This window comes from Tupaia chinensis, unplaced genomic scaffold (genome assembly GCF_000334495.1).
Source record: "Tupaia chinensis unplaced genomic scaffold, TupChi_1.0 Scaffold000061_1, whole genome shotgun sequence".
Lineage (NCBI taxonomy): Eukaryota > Metazoa > Chordata > Mammalia > Scandentia > Tupaiidae > Tupaia > Tupaia belangeri.
In genome coordinates, this window is record NW_006159519.1 from 3,529,599 (window position 1) to 3,544,450 (window position 14,852).

General features: G+C 38.0%; 1 long non-coding RNA gene across 7 annotated transcripts; it reads right to left on the bottom strand.

The window, feature by feature from the left end:
• Positions 1–2,304: 2,304 nt before the first annotated feature.
• On the bottom strand, positions 2,305–14,599 carry LOC102476118 (uncharacterized). 7 transcript variants are annotated; one of them, XR_333500.3, is made up of 5 exons: positions 14,472–14,599; positions 4,407–4,598; positions 4,079–4,163; positions 3,338–3,453; positions 2,305–2,410 (listed from the first exon to the last, which is right to left on the bottom strand). It is a non-coding gene; the product is annotated as an uncharacterized LOC102476118 (long non-coding RNA). The 7 variants fall into 7 exon arrangements; XR_003546671.1 differs by having other exon boundaries at positions 2,305–2,643; XR_001371377.2 differs by having other exon boundaries at positions 3,338–3,491.
• Between the last annotated feature and the right edge of the window lie 253 nt (positions 14,600–14,852).

Consider the following 14,852-nt stretch of genomic DNA (forward strand, 5'->3'; position numbering starts at 1 on the left):
GGCAAAAGAACTTAAATATTTGGGAAGAGAGAAGTTCTCTTAGCATGAGTGAGTGAGAGCAGAAGAGTTCTTCTGGAAAGAGAAAGAAAAAAAAAACAGAAAGTGAAAGAGGGACATAGATTATTTCAGAACAAAAATATATAAACGTCACAACATTCTAGTAGTACGAAATAACGTTTTGCAGAGATACATTTTGTATTCACAAGGGATGGAAGAAGAGTTCACAGAAATGACAACAAGGCAGAAAATTGCAGAGTTGATGAGAGCAGAACTAATTGGGCAGCTTTTTATTTGACTTTTGATTTTTGATTTTTTTTTTTTACAGTTACATCTTGGCAGAGACCATAGGCTTCACAGTTGCCATTACTAAGGCAGAGGAGATTCAGAAGAGGTTTAAATGGAAGAGATTGACAATATAATGAGCCTAAAAGAAAAAAAAAAGTTAAAATTAAGGGAATGAAGAATTTGCAGTAATACATAATAGTATATTGGTTCTGAGCAAAGATTATTTGGATAAAACCATTAGTCAAAGGGGCAATTCAAAGAACTTTAGGATGATACTAGAAGCCTCTCAAATACTTCAGAAATGCTAACCAAGGAATATTTATATAACTGGAAAAGACTTTCAAACATCTAGGAGATAGGCCAAATAGAATATTAATTAACATTAATGGTCAACATAGCAGTGCAAAAAAAGTGCCAATGCCAAACTGAGGCTCAGGCAAGAGGATCTCTGGACAATTTACTGAACAACAACGGCAACCCGATTCCATTTCAAATCCTCCTGGCTGTAAAGCAGAAGGAGAGAGCGGAGAGAACACACTTGGGCCTTGCTGGGTCGCTCCTGGGCTGCAGAATGCAGGAGGAGAGCTGCTACAGTGATGGGAGGCCTGCAGGCAGAAGCAGCAGGCTGTGCTTGAAATGGAAATGCATCTTTGTGGAATTCTAAATAGGGAGAGGGCACTCAAGGTTAGCCAAAGCTAGCCGAGGAGAGATAACAGCCAAGTGTGTGAGTAGAGAGTGAAATGCTTACTGTACAGGGAAAACAAATACGGAGACTTGCCCAGAGAGCTGTTTTAAGGCATAGTTTTCACCAATTTTCTACTCTGCTCCTGAGGAAAGTAGACCCGAGGCCTTCAGGCCCCTTCTCCTAATGTTATGCCCAGGAAATCAAGTTTGTACCAAAGGAACGAAGTCTACATGTTGTAGCTGTCCCGCCAGGCACTGTATAAATTAATATGGTTTTATTTGGTTTATCAGGGTTTAATATTAGGTTGTACATAGCTCTGTCAACCACTTTTTTCTTTACAGTTAATCGCTGCACACCTTTACAGCGTACAAAATGGTTTCTCCCAGCACAAATACAGTGCCTATCAGTCAAGTCGAAGATACTAGCACCTACGTAATCATCGACAGCAGCTTTTCATGCTTGTGTCTGTTAAATGTTTCGTCCTATCCCGGACTCCCTTTCTTTCCCCCTCCTGCACTGTCTCTAGTATCTGCAGTTGCCCTCCCTGCTATTATACCTTCCAGTCCCTCGGTTTCTGCCTCGAAGTGCAGACGTTTGATACACAGAGTACGCTCACACAGTGCCTCTTTCCCACTCTGGCTTGCTACACCTAGCAGTAAATGTTCCACGTTGTCCATTTTGTCTGTTACGGCTGAGTAGTATTCTGTAGTGTGTATGTATCGCATTGTCTCAATCCATTCATCTGTCCCCGGACATTTGGGTTGAGTCCATGTCCCAGCCATTGTGGGTAATGCTGCAATAAACATCGAAGTGCAAGTGTTTCCAATTCCGTGTTTCGTTTTCTGGTTTTGTTTTGTTTTCTTTTTTTTTTTTATCCTTTGAGTGCTGGGTTGGGTGTTTCGTTTTCTGGTTTTGTTTTCTTTTTTTTTTTTTTTTTTTTTATCCTTTGAGTGCTGGGCCGCACGGTAGTTCTATTTGTAGGTTTTGAGGAGCCTCCATATTGTGCTCCATAATAGCTGTACTAATTTAGATTCTCAGCGACAGTGTAGGAGGGTCCTGTTCTCACAACAGCCTTGCCAGCACATATTCTTTGTTTTAAATCTTAGCCATTCCGACTTGGGCTAAGTGGTATCTCATTGGTGGTTTGATTTGTATTTCCCTTATGATAAGAGATGTTGAGCATTTTTTCATATGGTTTTTGGCTGTTTGTATGTCTTCCTTGGAGAGTTGTATGTTCAGCTCATTTGCCCATTTTTAATTGGATTTTGTTTTATTTATTTATTTTTTTGTAGGTAAACTGTTTGAGTTCCTTCTTTATTCTGGTTATCAGTCTCTTGTCGAAGGCATAGTTTGCAAATATAGTCTCCTGTTCTGAGGGTTGTCTCTTCACTCCAATTGTCTCTTTTGCAGTACAGAAGTTTTTAGTCTAGCATATTCCCACTTGAACATGAAAAATAACAACAACAAGAAGAAAATAAAAGTGGAAAAACATCTCATGTTCCTGAACTGGAAGAATTAATATAATAAAAATGTCAATTCTATCCAAATTAAATGCAATGTCCAGTCCAAATTAAATGCTATACCAATCAGATTGCCAAAGATATTGTTCATAGACAGAAAAAAAATGATAAAATTTGGAATCACATGAGACCCTGTATCACTGAAGCAATATTCTGAAAAAAAAAATAATAAAGTAAGAGGCATCTCACTTTCTGACTTCAAAATGTATTACAAAGCTGTGACAATCAAAACAGCGTGGTATTGGCACATAAACAGACATATAGACCAAAAGAACAGGATAAAGAATCCTAAAATAAACCCCAAAACATACAGCCAACTAATTTTAGACAAAGGGCAAAATACAATCCCATGAGGAAAAGAAAATCTCTTCAGCCAACGGTGCTGAAAAAACTGGACCTCTATTTCTCATCATTGACAAAAATCAATTCAAAATGGATCACATGTTTTCTGTACTATGTCAATTACTAAGGTAAAGCCTCAAACTCTAAAACTACTGGTATAAAACACAAGGGAAACTCTTGGAGACATCATGTATAAAACATAAGGGAAACTCTTGGAGACATCAGAGTAAACAAAGAGTCCTTAAATAAGACCACCAAAGCACAGGAAATAATCCCCCAAATCAGTGATCAATGCTTTACCCAGGACCTATAATGTACAAAGCAAGCGATATCCCAGATGAAAATCCAGAGTTTGATCTGAATGTCTGAGAATAGACTGTTGTAGGTCAGTTTTTTATTTTATTTATTTTCTAAAGTTTATTTATTTATTCCATGAGACAGACAGAGAGATAGAGGACAGGCATCACCAATAGGGTCTCCATGTTGTATTCCACCCTAGTCTCACCTGGCCAGGATCATGGGCAGATATGTATCGAATGTCCTCAGGGAAGTTCCAGGACACAAGCCCAGGACCTTTCCCATGTGGTTCCAGTCATGTTGCTGCTATGCCACCACCTGGCCCTGTGGGTCATTTTATTACATCACTGAGCAGTAGAAAACTGAAAAAGTCAAAGCCGTGAGACCTTACTGGTTCTCAAACTCCTACAATATCATTAAAACAAACACAAACTTAAAACTGTTCTATCTTCTGACTTCGCTTCCTCCTCTTTGTCTTATTATTTAAAAATACATTCTTTGCATCTATTTTTAAAATGCAAGGGTTTAGAGGGAAAAGCAGACACACAGGTATCCACCAACCACATCTGATAAATAGAACTTTCACTGTATTTGAAAAAATAAAACATGAAACAAATCACAAAAACACTTAAAAATGTGCTCCCCTGTTCCCATTTCTCCTCCTTCTGAAATATGACCATCATTTTCAGATCGTTACATGACACCTCTGGTTTATGTATATAAGTGTACTTAAATACATGTGTTTAACATTTTTCCTCACTAGTGTTAGGTGTCCTAATGTTGCTCCTTGGTATTTTAGTGTTTATTTCACACCTTTAGGAGCTTGTGTGTCATGTCCACTGCAGTGCCACGGTGTGTGGTGTTTCAGACCTAGGGCTCTGCAGCCACACTGCCCAGGTGCAAAGCATGGTCTGTCACCACCAGCTCTGTGACTGTAAGCAAGTTCTACCTTTTCTGAAGCTCAGTTTATTCATCTGCAAAATCTCTCAGTGGCATATAGAGTGGATCCGATGAGTTAACGCATATTCCAGTCCCTGCCATGCAAGGAATGATAAACAAATATTACTAGTCATTTTTATTGTTAATGCTGCTCTTATCATATGAAATCATTTAACTTAATTTATCATGAATGAATAATTACTCCTACAACATTTGCAATCTCCAACTTCTTTTCCCAAATCGTATTTATAAAGCTCTCAGCTTCCTCATATAGCAAGCTATAGATAGATAGATAGGTAGATAGATATTCTTACACACATACATATACATACCCTTACCTGTTCAAGTCTCTTCCTGCTGTTCAGTTGGTCTTAAGACCTTTCTCTACCCCATCACCTGTCTTAATTGGTAATCTTATAATAAATCTTGAATCAGGAACATTCAAGCTTCTCTTCTTCTTCAGAATAGTCTTGGTAATTCTTGGCCCTTTATTTTTTATATTAATTTTAGTATAAAATTTAGCTAAATTCCTATAAAAACAACAATGAAAAATCCACTGTGAGGTATAAATTAAAATTACATTGGAGATTTTTTTTCAAAGTTAATATGGGCATATGTTAAAGAATCAGTTAAATAACCTTAATAACATAGTCTTCAACCAGGTTCTCTTTTTTCCTACCTAAGCCATTTTTATCAGTTATATTTTCTTACAAAATGATCTATTTTATGTAATTTTTCAAGTTTATTGGCATAACTTTTTAAATCATCACTTACTAATTTTTTCTAAAACTATTTGTGTTTCTTCCTCTCTGTCTGTCTCTCTCTAGGCTTTAACTATGTTATTAATCTTTTCAAAGAATCAGCTTTGAGTTCTGTAGAGTCTCTTTGCTTTCCTTGCTCCTTTCTTCTCCACTTTAGTATCTTTTTCCCCTTCCTTTCTTTGGGTTTACCCTAAACTTCACGACTGAGCACGGAGTTCACTCATTCTCAAATCCACAATCTTCCCTCATTTGTGCATTTCAGGCCCCAGCCTTCTGTACTACTTTACTTGCGTCTCATGAGTTTTCAAATGCAATTTTTCAGTTCTCTTACTTTTGAGAGATATTTTTGCTATAGGGCACGTGAGCTCTCCAGTTTTCTATGTATTCCAGTACCTATTCTCTGAATTCTTCTTTGACCTGTGGAGTATTCAAGTATTAAAACTTTAATGTATATAAGTCATGTGGGTGATTTGGGGATATGTTTTGTAGTATGTCATTAATGTTTTCTATGCTATGTCAAATTCTAAGCCATCTTTAACCATTTTTATCAGTATTCTGGCTCTGTTATAAAATAACAAATACCTTAGCTATTTACTCTAGGGCTTTTTACATGATTTGAACAAATTTGTTAATTGTGCCCTTTGATGTCTTTTATATTTTTTCATTTTTCCCCAATCTGTTTTTCTCCCTGAAATAACTTAAAAATTAGTTTTAAAATCTGTGATTTTTACTGAGTCAATTTTCCTTACGATCTTTTATTTTTTTGTTTTACTATACCATATGCTTATTTTACTGGAGAATAACTTTCTTATTTTTAAAAGATGTTTAGTTTTTGCTATCGGGTGCATGCACTCACTGGAGAGAGACAGAGACAGAAAGGGAAAGTGAGAAATCACCCTTCAGGGAAAATGACCACACCCAAATCCCTTTTCCTCCATTTTCCTCTCAGGATTTTGGACATGTACACCCACACACCTGGCAGGATTTTCTTTCTTTGTTTGTTTGTAATTTTATTATTACTTACATTTAATCAATGTATATCATTACAGCATACACAATGGGGTTTTCCTGCATGAATATACTGTATGTTAGTCCTGTCAAAGTTATTACCATATACATTATTATCGGCAGATAATTTCCCATTTTTCCATCCCTTAAATGTTTTGATTCTTTCTTTTATCCCTTTGTTCCCTCTCTCTCACCCTCCTCCACTTCCTACCCTCTTCTCACACTGCCTCTGGTATCTACAGTGGTGGGATTTTCAAGCTGCTGGATCAGGGACTTTTTTTTTTTCTTTTTTTTGGAGAGATTTTCGCTCTAGGACGTATGCGCTCGCCAGACAGACAGAGAGAGACAGAGAGACAGAAAGCGAGAAATCCCCCCCCAGGGGGGATGGTCACACCACAATCCCTTCTCCTCCATTCTCCTCTCGGGATCTTGGGTACGCACGCACACGTGCCCAGCGTGAGTTCTAAGCCACCGGGTCAGGGACGTGAACCGCGGTCGACTACGTGGGAGTCCAGCAACATAGCCATTACGCCAACTGCTGGTTCCTGGGGTCAGGGACTCTTAAAGGTGGAATTGGCTATGTGGGATCAAACCATCTTAATTTCCATGCCACCTGCTGGTCTTTTTCTGGAGAATTTTTTAATAATCATGAAGACCAGCAGTTAGCATAATGCCTATGTCACTGGACTCCCATGTGGTCGACTGAGTTTCCAGTACTGGACCCAGTGGCTTAAACACATGCCGGGCACGTGTGCATGCATGCCCAAGATCCCGAGAGGAGAATGCAGGAGAAGGGATTGAGCCATGGCCATCCCCCCCTGGGGATGATTTCTTGCTTTCTGTCTCTGTCCTGGTGAATGCACACGCCCTGTAACAAAAACCTCTCAAAAAAAAAAAAAATCTTGATTATCATTATTAATCTTTTTACTTTAAAATCGAATTGGTTGAAATTAGTATGCTATGTCATTCAACACCTTTATTTTAAATTATCATTTGACTAATAAACATTTTTCAATTTTTTATTAGTATCATTCTTATATAATGGCTATAAATTACATATAACTTAGCTTTTTGCTTATCTAATCAGAAGATCTTTGGATTTCAGCTGATGAGTATACTCTATGTGTTTAAATTATATATATGTTTGGATTTATTTACATATCACAATGGTTTTGTGTTTCTGTGCTATTGCTTGGTTCTTTATCCTCTGTCTCAATCATTCTTTTATTAGATGATTAGAATTTCTTTTTGCTTTTTTTTATCTCTACCAAATTAAAAAGACAATTTGTTTATTATGTCTGACATAATGACAAAATACATCCCTGAGTTAGCAGGGTTTTACTGAGCAGGAGAGAACGGTAGAATGGCACCTCTACCGTATTATTGCTGTGTAGTATTTTAGTTACGTGTTGCCCCCAGCCTCCCTAAAGAAGTATTATTTTAATTATAAACATTAGGTTTTGCAAAAATTTCTATCCAGATTTACTCACATTTTCCTGATTTATTGCCTAACCATTTATTTTTGCTTCCTACTTTTTTCTTCTTAGATTTAATTTTCATCTTGATGAACTACACATTTTAGAAGGCCCTTCAGGATACAGGAAAGGTAAAGTTAGCATTTGCGTAAAAATATTTGTATTTTATTTTTGCTCTTGAAAGCTAGGTTTAACTGGGCATAGAAATATAAGTTCCCAGTGTAATACTTCAAAATCTTATTCAATTATCTGTACTTTCTATTTTGCTGATGAAATGTCTAACTGCCTAACTGTTTCCTTTGTGGTGATAACTATCTTTTCTATCTGATTACTTCTATGAGTTATGCAGCTTGTTCTTTCCTTTGATGTTTTACTATACTGCATCTTGTTTAACTCTTATTTTTGTTTATCCAGTTCAAGAATTATTATGATTCCTTATTGCAAAGATTCATAGTTGTTCATTATGTCTAAAAACTCTTAGCCATTGATCACTTGGTATGTATTGTTTTCATCCAATCTTTCCTTATTCTCTTCCTCTGAAGCTCCTGTTAGAGAAACGTTGGCTCTTCACCCAACTCTCCCTGATGCTAGTTGTTTTTCACATTTTTCATGGTGTTGTCTTGCTGGGTTATTATTTCCTGTAGCAATTTGCGAAGACTAATGTTTCTGTTCTAATTCGTTATTCAGTTCTATTCAAAATTATTTATTAAGTTGTGTGCAACATGATGTATAACCTATTGAGTATTTAATTTAATGATCCTATTTTCATTTTAAAAGTTCTTTTTGCTTTCCTTTCATAAATGTTATTTCTAAGATGCTGTTTTTATTATAAATGTGTTGCATTTTTGTTTTTTAACAATTAAGCACATTTCATTATTTCTCTCTACTTCTAGTTCTTGAAACCTTATTTCGAGTGTTTATCATTAATCAAATGCCCCTCCACAATAGCTTACTTTCTTGTAGGGTTTATAACTTCTCATGTTCTCTTTTAATCTGCAAGGGTATGTACATATGCACACATGTGTGCACCTGTGTATGTGCATGTGTGCACTGGGTGAAAAATACTCCTAGACAATTTATTTTCTGTGCTTAATAAGTCAGAACTCTAGGAAAGTTAGCTTCATTTGGGAACTAATATGCCAACTGTTCCCCTTCATTTGGCTAACCATAGGTTGGGCTTCCATTTCCCAAGGAATATTTTTTCCCTACTTATATTTTCAGGAACAAACTAAGGTCTTTGTCTCCTGCCTGAGCTAATGGATAGATTTTAATTTCCTTTTATACCTTGAGCAGCCCTTACTAGTTCTGGGCTTTATAGAAGCATCTGGATTACATACTGCTTTTTTAAATGTGCTGCAAATTGGGAACCTTGCCTCCTCTCCAACCTCTTCCATGGTCTCCCTAGCCCTGGAAATGAGACCCATGTCAGAATTCAGTTCCCATCTAGCCTCTCCTACCTCACATATCAGCCAGCATTTTTCTCTCTGACTTCAAGATGTCCCATTGTTTCTGGCACCTAAACATATTCTCTTGGTTTTTAGGTCCAATGTATATGAAAATGTATTTTGTTTCATATTACCACGCTCTGCTATGTCTCTAGCAGAAAGGTCGCTGCATATCTCAGTATGCCTTGTTCTGAGAACAGGAGTTAGACTTACTCTTCAAAAACCAGTTATTGTGAAACAAATATATACATGAAGAGTATAGTGTGTGTGTGTGTGTGTGTGTGTACGAGCACATGTGTGCACAAAGTGAATATCGGCGGGTAAAGAAAGAAAACATTAGTGCCGGCACTCTCGAAGTCCTGTGTGCACTCCCAGGGATATTGTCCAGCTTCCTCGGTAGAAATACAATCTGACTTTCGTGATACGCATCCTCTAGCTTTCTATGATAGTTTTACCAATTATATTAATGATGGGGCAAAAGCGTGTAGCTTGTCTTGATTCTCACTAAGTCGTTCTGTATGCAGCCCTGGGATTTACTTCATTTGATCCAGAGAATATTTTAGACCTTTGTGTATGTAAGGAGTCATATGGCAAACGTTTTCCTGAAGGAAAAATAGTGAACTTTTTTTTTTTTAATCTGTGCAGGCTACCTACATTTTCTGACACAAATTCTGTGTTTGTTTGTCTGTTTGTTTTGTAAGCCATAAATATCTAAGAAACCTTTTTGGCTAAGGGCTGTGTACAGATAGGTCCCTGTTGCATTTCTTTGGCCCATGGGCTGTGGTTTGCTGACTCTTGATCCATGTTACTGTAGACAGATATAGTTATTTATTTGTGTTGCTATACACCAGTCTACATTTATTCATCCTTTTTTTGTTTGTAGAGGTTTTTGCCTTAGGGCCTGTGCACTTATCAGAAAGAGACAGAGACAGTAAGAGGGAAAGTAAGAAACCACCCCCCAGGGGGGCTGGCCACACCACAACCCCTTATCTATTCTGCTCCTGGGATCTTGGGCATGCATACACATGTACTCAGTGTGAGTGGCAAGCCACCAAGTACTTGAGCCATGGTCAGCCATGTAAGAAGCCAGCACCATAATCACTATGCCATTTGCTGACCCCAGTCATCTGTTTTTTTCTTAATTGCCAGAAGGCAAGTGCACTGGCCAGAGAGAGACAGAAAGAGAGAGGGAGAGGGAGAGGGAGAAAGCACCCCCAATGGGTGTGGTCATGCTGCAATTCCTCCTTCTCCGTTTCTACATCCCATCAAGGTTTGGGACACATGCACATGCACCTGCCGTACTACATGTAGTCATCCTAACGATGATGCATATTTGAATTTCTTCCAGTTTACTTCTATTTCCTTCCTGCTAGCAAATACACTCATGCATATTTTCATATTTATACTTAGGGGCACAATTATTTAGTAGGCCTATATTTGACTTTTAAAAATATTGTCAAAATTTAAAACAATGTTGTTTATATTCCCAACAAATAGTATAATATTTTCTTTCACCATATATTATTCCTAGCCCTGTTAGTAACAGCAGGTTAGATTTCATCCATTTTTTTAGTATACAGTATTATCTCATGATTTTAATCAACATTGTATTGATTATTAGTGAAGCTGAATTTATTTTCAAATATCTATTGGTTATTTTGATTTACACTTTTGTAAAGTAACTTTTTGACTATTTTTTAAAATGTGTTATCTGTGCTTTCTTTCTTTTCTTTTTTTGTAGAAGTTCTTTGTACATTTTGGATAGTATTTCTCAACGAATTCGTTATGTGATACCACGTTTTCCTATGCTCTATGGCTAGCTTTTTGTTTTTATAAATGCTGCCTTCTGTTAAATGGAAGTGGCTCAATTTGCCCATCATTTCTTTTCAGGTTTTATTTACTAAATACCCATTTCTAGGTTACAAATATATTCTATGTATTTAAGATATTTATACTTTGCCTTTTATGTTTAGTTTATTGACCTACCTGAAGCTGATGTTTTGTGTATTGTGTAAAGCAAAAGTAAACTTTGTCCATGTGGAAACTCATGTTCTAAAACCATTACCAAAAAATGATAATCCTATCATATATTAAATTGTCATGCATCATGGCCCAGTGCCATCATTCTCTATTCTGTTCTGCTGCTATCGCAATCCAAATACAAAGCAATTTTTCTCATCTTAGTTTTATAATAAGACTTGAAATCTGGTAGAGCAAATTCTCTTGAATATGAACCTTTTTAATAATGTCTTTGCTTAGGGCCATTTTCACATTCTCTCTTTCTCTCTCTCTCTGTGTGTGTGTCTGTGTGTGTGTGTGTGTGTCGTGAGTGCACGTTCCCTGTAACAAATTAAATAATAATAATGATAGATAAAATTAATTGAATAAATATATATATTTTTTTAAGAGGTTTTTGCTATAGGGCCTGTGAGCTTGCCAGACAGAGAGAGACAGAGAGACAGAAAGCGAGAAATCTCCCCCCGGGGGGATGGTCATGCAGCAATCCCTTCTCCTTCATTCTCCTCTCGGGATCTTGGGGACGTGCTCACACGCACCGTACATGAGTTTTAAGTCATCGGGTATGGGACACGAACCGCGGTCGACTAAGTGGGAGTCCAACGACATAGCCATTACACTAACTGCTGGTCCCAAATAAATATATATTTTTAAAGAGTGCCTTTGCCTTCTTTACTTAACAATTGTGTTTCCATATTATTTTTTATAGTAAGTGCATACTCTAAAATAAAACAGCAACAGTAACTTCTGGGTTCTAGATTATGATTGCATTGCATCTTTTAAAATTAGGTCTTCAAAGCCATCAATAGTATGTAGTCCTTCCTCTAAGATTTTCATCTGTACTATCTCTCAGAAACACTTCATTCCTGAAATATTTTCATAGAAACTTTTTATTTCTATTTAGGTATTTTCTTCTCATTGGTACTATATATATATATATATATGTATGTATGTATGTGTATGTATATATAGTATGTTTTAAATTTTTCTTTTCCTAATTTTTTAAAAAATATACATTACATTTTATTTGGGGATCTTTCTGGAAATATTTTTTCTGGAATATCCTGTGACTACATAAAATTCTCTTATATAACTGCTTGTCTTTTTTTCTTGTATTATTATTATTACTTATACATTCAATCACTATACATCATTTAGATTGTAAAAAGACTTTATCCAGCATGATATACACCTCAGTCTAGACCAGTTGAGAATACTATACACATCATCATCCACAGGTAATAAACCATATCTGTGTCCTACAAATGCCTTACCTTTATTTTTGCCCCCAAATTTCCTTTCCTATTCTCTTCCCCTCCCACACTCTCCTTTCACTTTGTCTCTAGTGTCCCTAACAGTTTTCAATGCTTTTATGTCCTCCGGCTTTTCAATCTCTACCATAAAGTGCAGACAGTCAGCATATGTTAAATGGAGACATACAACGTCTCTCTTTCATAGCTCAATTTGCCTCACTCAGCAAGAAATCTTCCATATTCATCCACTTTCTGTCAAATGTAAGGGCTGAATAGTATTCCATGGAGTATATGTGCCACACTTTTTCAATCCATGCATCTGTTTGTGGACATTTGCATTGGGTCCATGTCCTAGCAATCGTGACTAGTGCTGCAATAAATATGGATGTGCAAATGTTTTTCTGACTGAGCATTGTCTTATCCTTTGAGTAGATAGCCAAGAGTGTGATCACATAGTATATTTGTACCACAATTTTCCAACCCAGTCATCAGTTTTTAGACACATAGGTTGATTCCATTTCTTAGTAATTGTGAATGAGGCTGCAGTGAACATGGAGGTGTAGGTCTCTTTCGGACTGTTTCTTATTCTTTGGGTAAATACTGAGGGGTGAGATTACGGTTTGTAGTGTATGATAGTTGCATTTTCAGGGTTTTTTTTTTTGTAGAGATTTTTACTATAGGGCGTGTGCACTCACCAGACAGACAGAGAGAGACATAGAGACAGAAAGCGAGAAATCACCCCCCAGGGGGGATGGTCACGCAGCAATCCCTTCTCCTCCATTCTCCTCTCAGGATCTTGGGCACGTACGCACACGCGCTCGGCGTGAGTTTTAAGCCACCAGGTCCAGGACGCGAACCGTGGTCGACTACGTGGGAGTCCAGCGACATAGCCATTACGCTAACTGCAGTTCCCCCATTTTCAGGTTTTTGAGGAACCTCCATACTGTTTCCCATAGAGGTTGCACTAATTTATATACCACCAAAAAGGTAAGAATTCTCTTTTCACCACAGCCTCGCCAGTACTTGCTATTCTTTTTTTTCGATTCTAGCCATTTTAACTGAGGTTAACTGGTATCCCCTTCCCACCCATTAGCAGCTGGAATGCTATTTTTAGTCTAAATCAAATCATACAAGTGTTCTTACTCTTATTCTGTTAGGTGACCTAAATGGCCCTGACTTACTGCCTTCTCTTGGCTTCCCCACGTTCAGCCACTCGGGCTCAGGCTCTTTAGTGGGACACTGCTGTGCCCAGGTCACACTGTAAGTCTTTTCCTTCTTCTAGTCCTCAGCAGGTGGCTTCACGTGTCTGACTGTCAGCCTCCCTTTTCTTGACCTGCTACCTCTCACCTCTGCCTCTAAACTCAGCTTTACTAGAACTTCCTCAGAGGTGCCGGCTCCGACCTGCCAGGCTGGAACACACCTCCCTGTTATTTTTTCTCACTGCACCCTGTAACCTTTTTCATTGCACTTGGTGCAGTGGATGTTTACAGGATGTTTTATTTCTAAAATGCCAGCCTCATTCAGCAAGGTAAGGGAACTTTGTTCCTCATGGTATATGCAGGGCCTGTCATATATTAGGTACTTCACACAGTCTTGTGCCAAGTGAATGTCAAAGCGAGTAAGAGCATAAAGATGGCGGACTTCAAAGCCAAGCGGCCTCCATAAACCGTGTTCCTGGGGAAGCACGTTCCTTCTACCGTGCTTACTTTCCAGCCTGCCAACCTGACCCTTCGCAATGGGCTGGGATGTGTTAAACCAGAAATCATTTTTATTCTTGTAGTTCTCGTGTCATATTTTATCCTGCAGACAGCCCTAGAGGAGCCTGTTGAACAATTTCCTGATTCTGAGACTCTGCAGCTGACGAAGTATAAATCACACCACAAAAGAGAGAAAAATCTCTTCAGGGTAAGATGATACTGAGCTACTTCAGATCAGCAAGCTGTGTGGGCCACGCTGTCGATACTACGAACTGTTGATAATAATAATTATAATAATAACGTTTGCATGTATTGGGCACCTAATGTATGTTAGTCATTTTACACATAATTTCAGTCATTTATTTTATTTCGTTCAGTTATTTCAACTAGGCAAAGTATTGCTGCTTTCAATGTTAATAGGTAAAAAGCAGGTAAAATAATATCATGTACCGGGACCAGCAGTTGGTATAGTGGCTATGTCACCGGACTCTCATGTAGTTGACCATGGCTCGAATCCTGGATCCAGTGGCTTAAACTCACGCCAGGCGTATGTGCATGTGTGCCCAAGCTCCCAAGAGGAGAATGGAGGAGAAGGGATTGTGGCGTGGCCATCTCCCTTGGGGGAGGGGTGGTTTCTCGCTTTCTGTCTCTCTGTCTCTCTCTCTCTGTCTTTCTCGAAAGCACACATGCCCTATAGCAAAAACCTCTCCAAAAAAAAAAGAAAAAGAAAAGAATATCATGTACTTACCTTCAGCAGATTCCATAGTAGGATTGGGATTTGAATCCAAAGTAATTTAATCCAAATATTTATCATTTTTTTTCTTTTTAATCACCAGAGGGCAAGTGGGCTCAGCAGAGAGAGAAAGCACCCCTCAATGGTGCATGGTCACACCACAATCTTTTCTTCTCCATCTCTTCCATCCTTCAGGATTTGGAGCACCCCACACACACTCCTAGCAAACTTTTCAAGCCACTGGGGCTGGGATTTAAACCATGGTCAGCCAGAAGAGTCCAGCTCACTTAACCATTGGGCAATGGGGCTGGCCCAAGTCATGACTCTTGACCTTAGGCCATGCTGCAGGTCTTAGTCCAGTAGTCTCACACCACATGATACATTCACATAATAGGA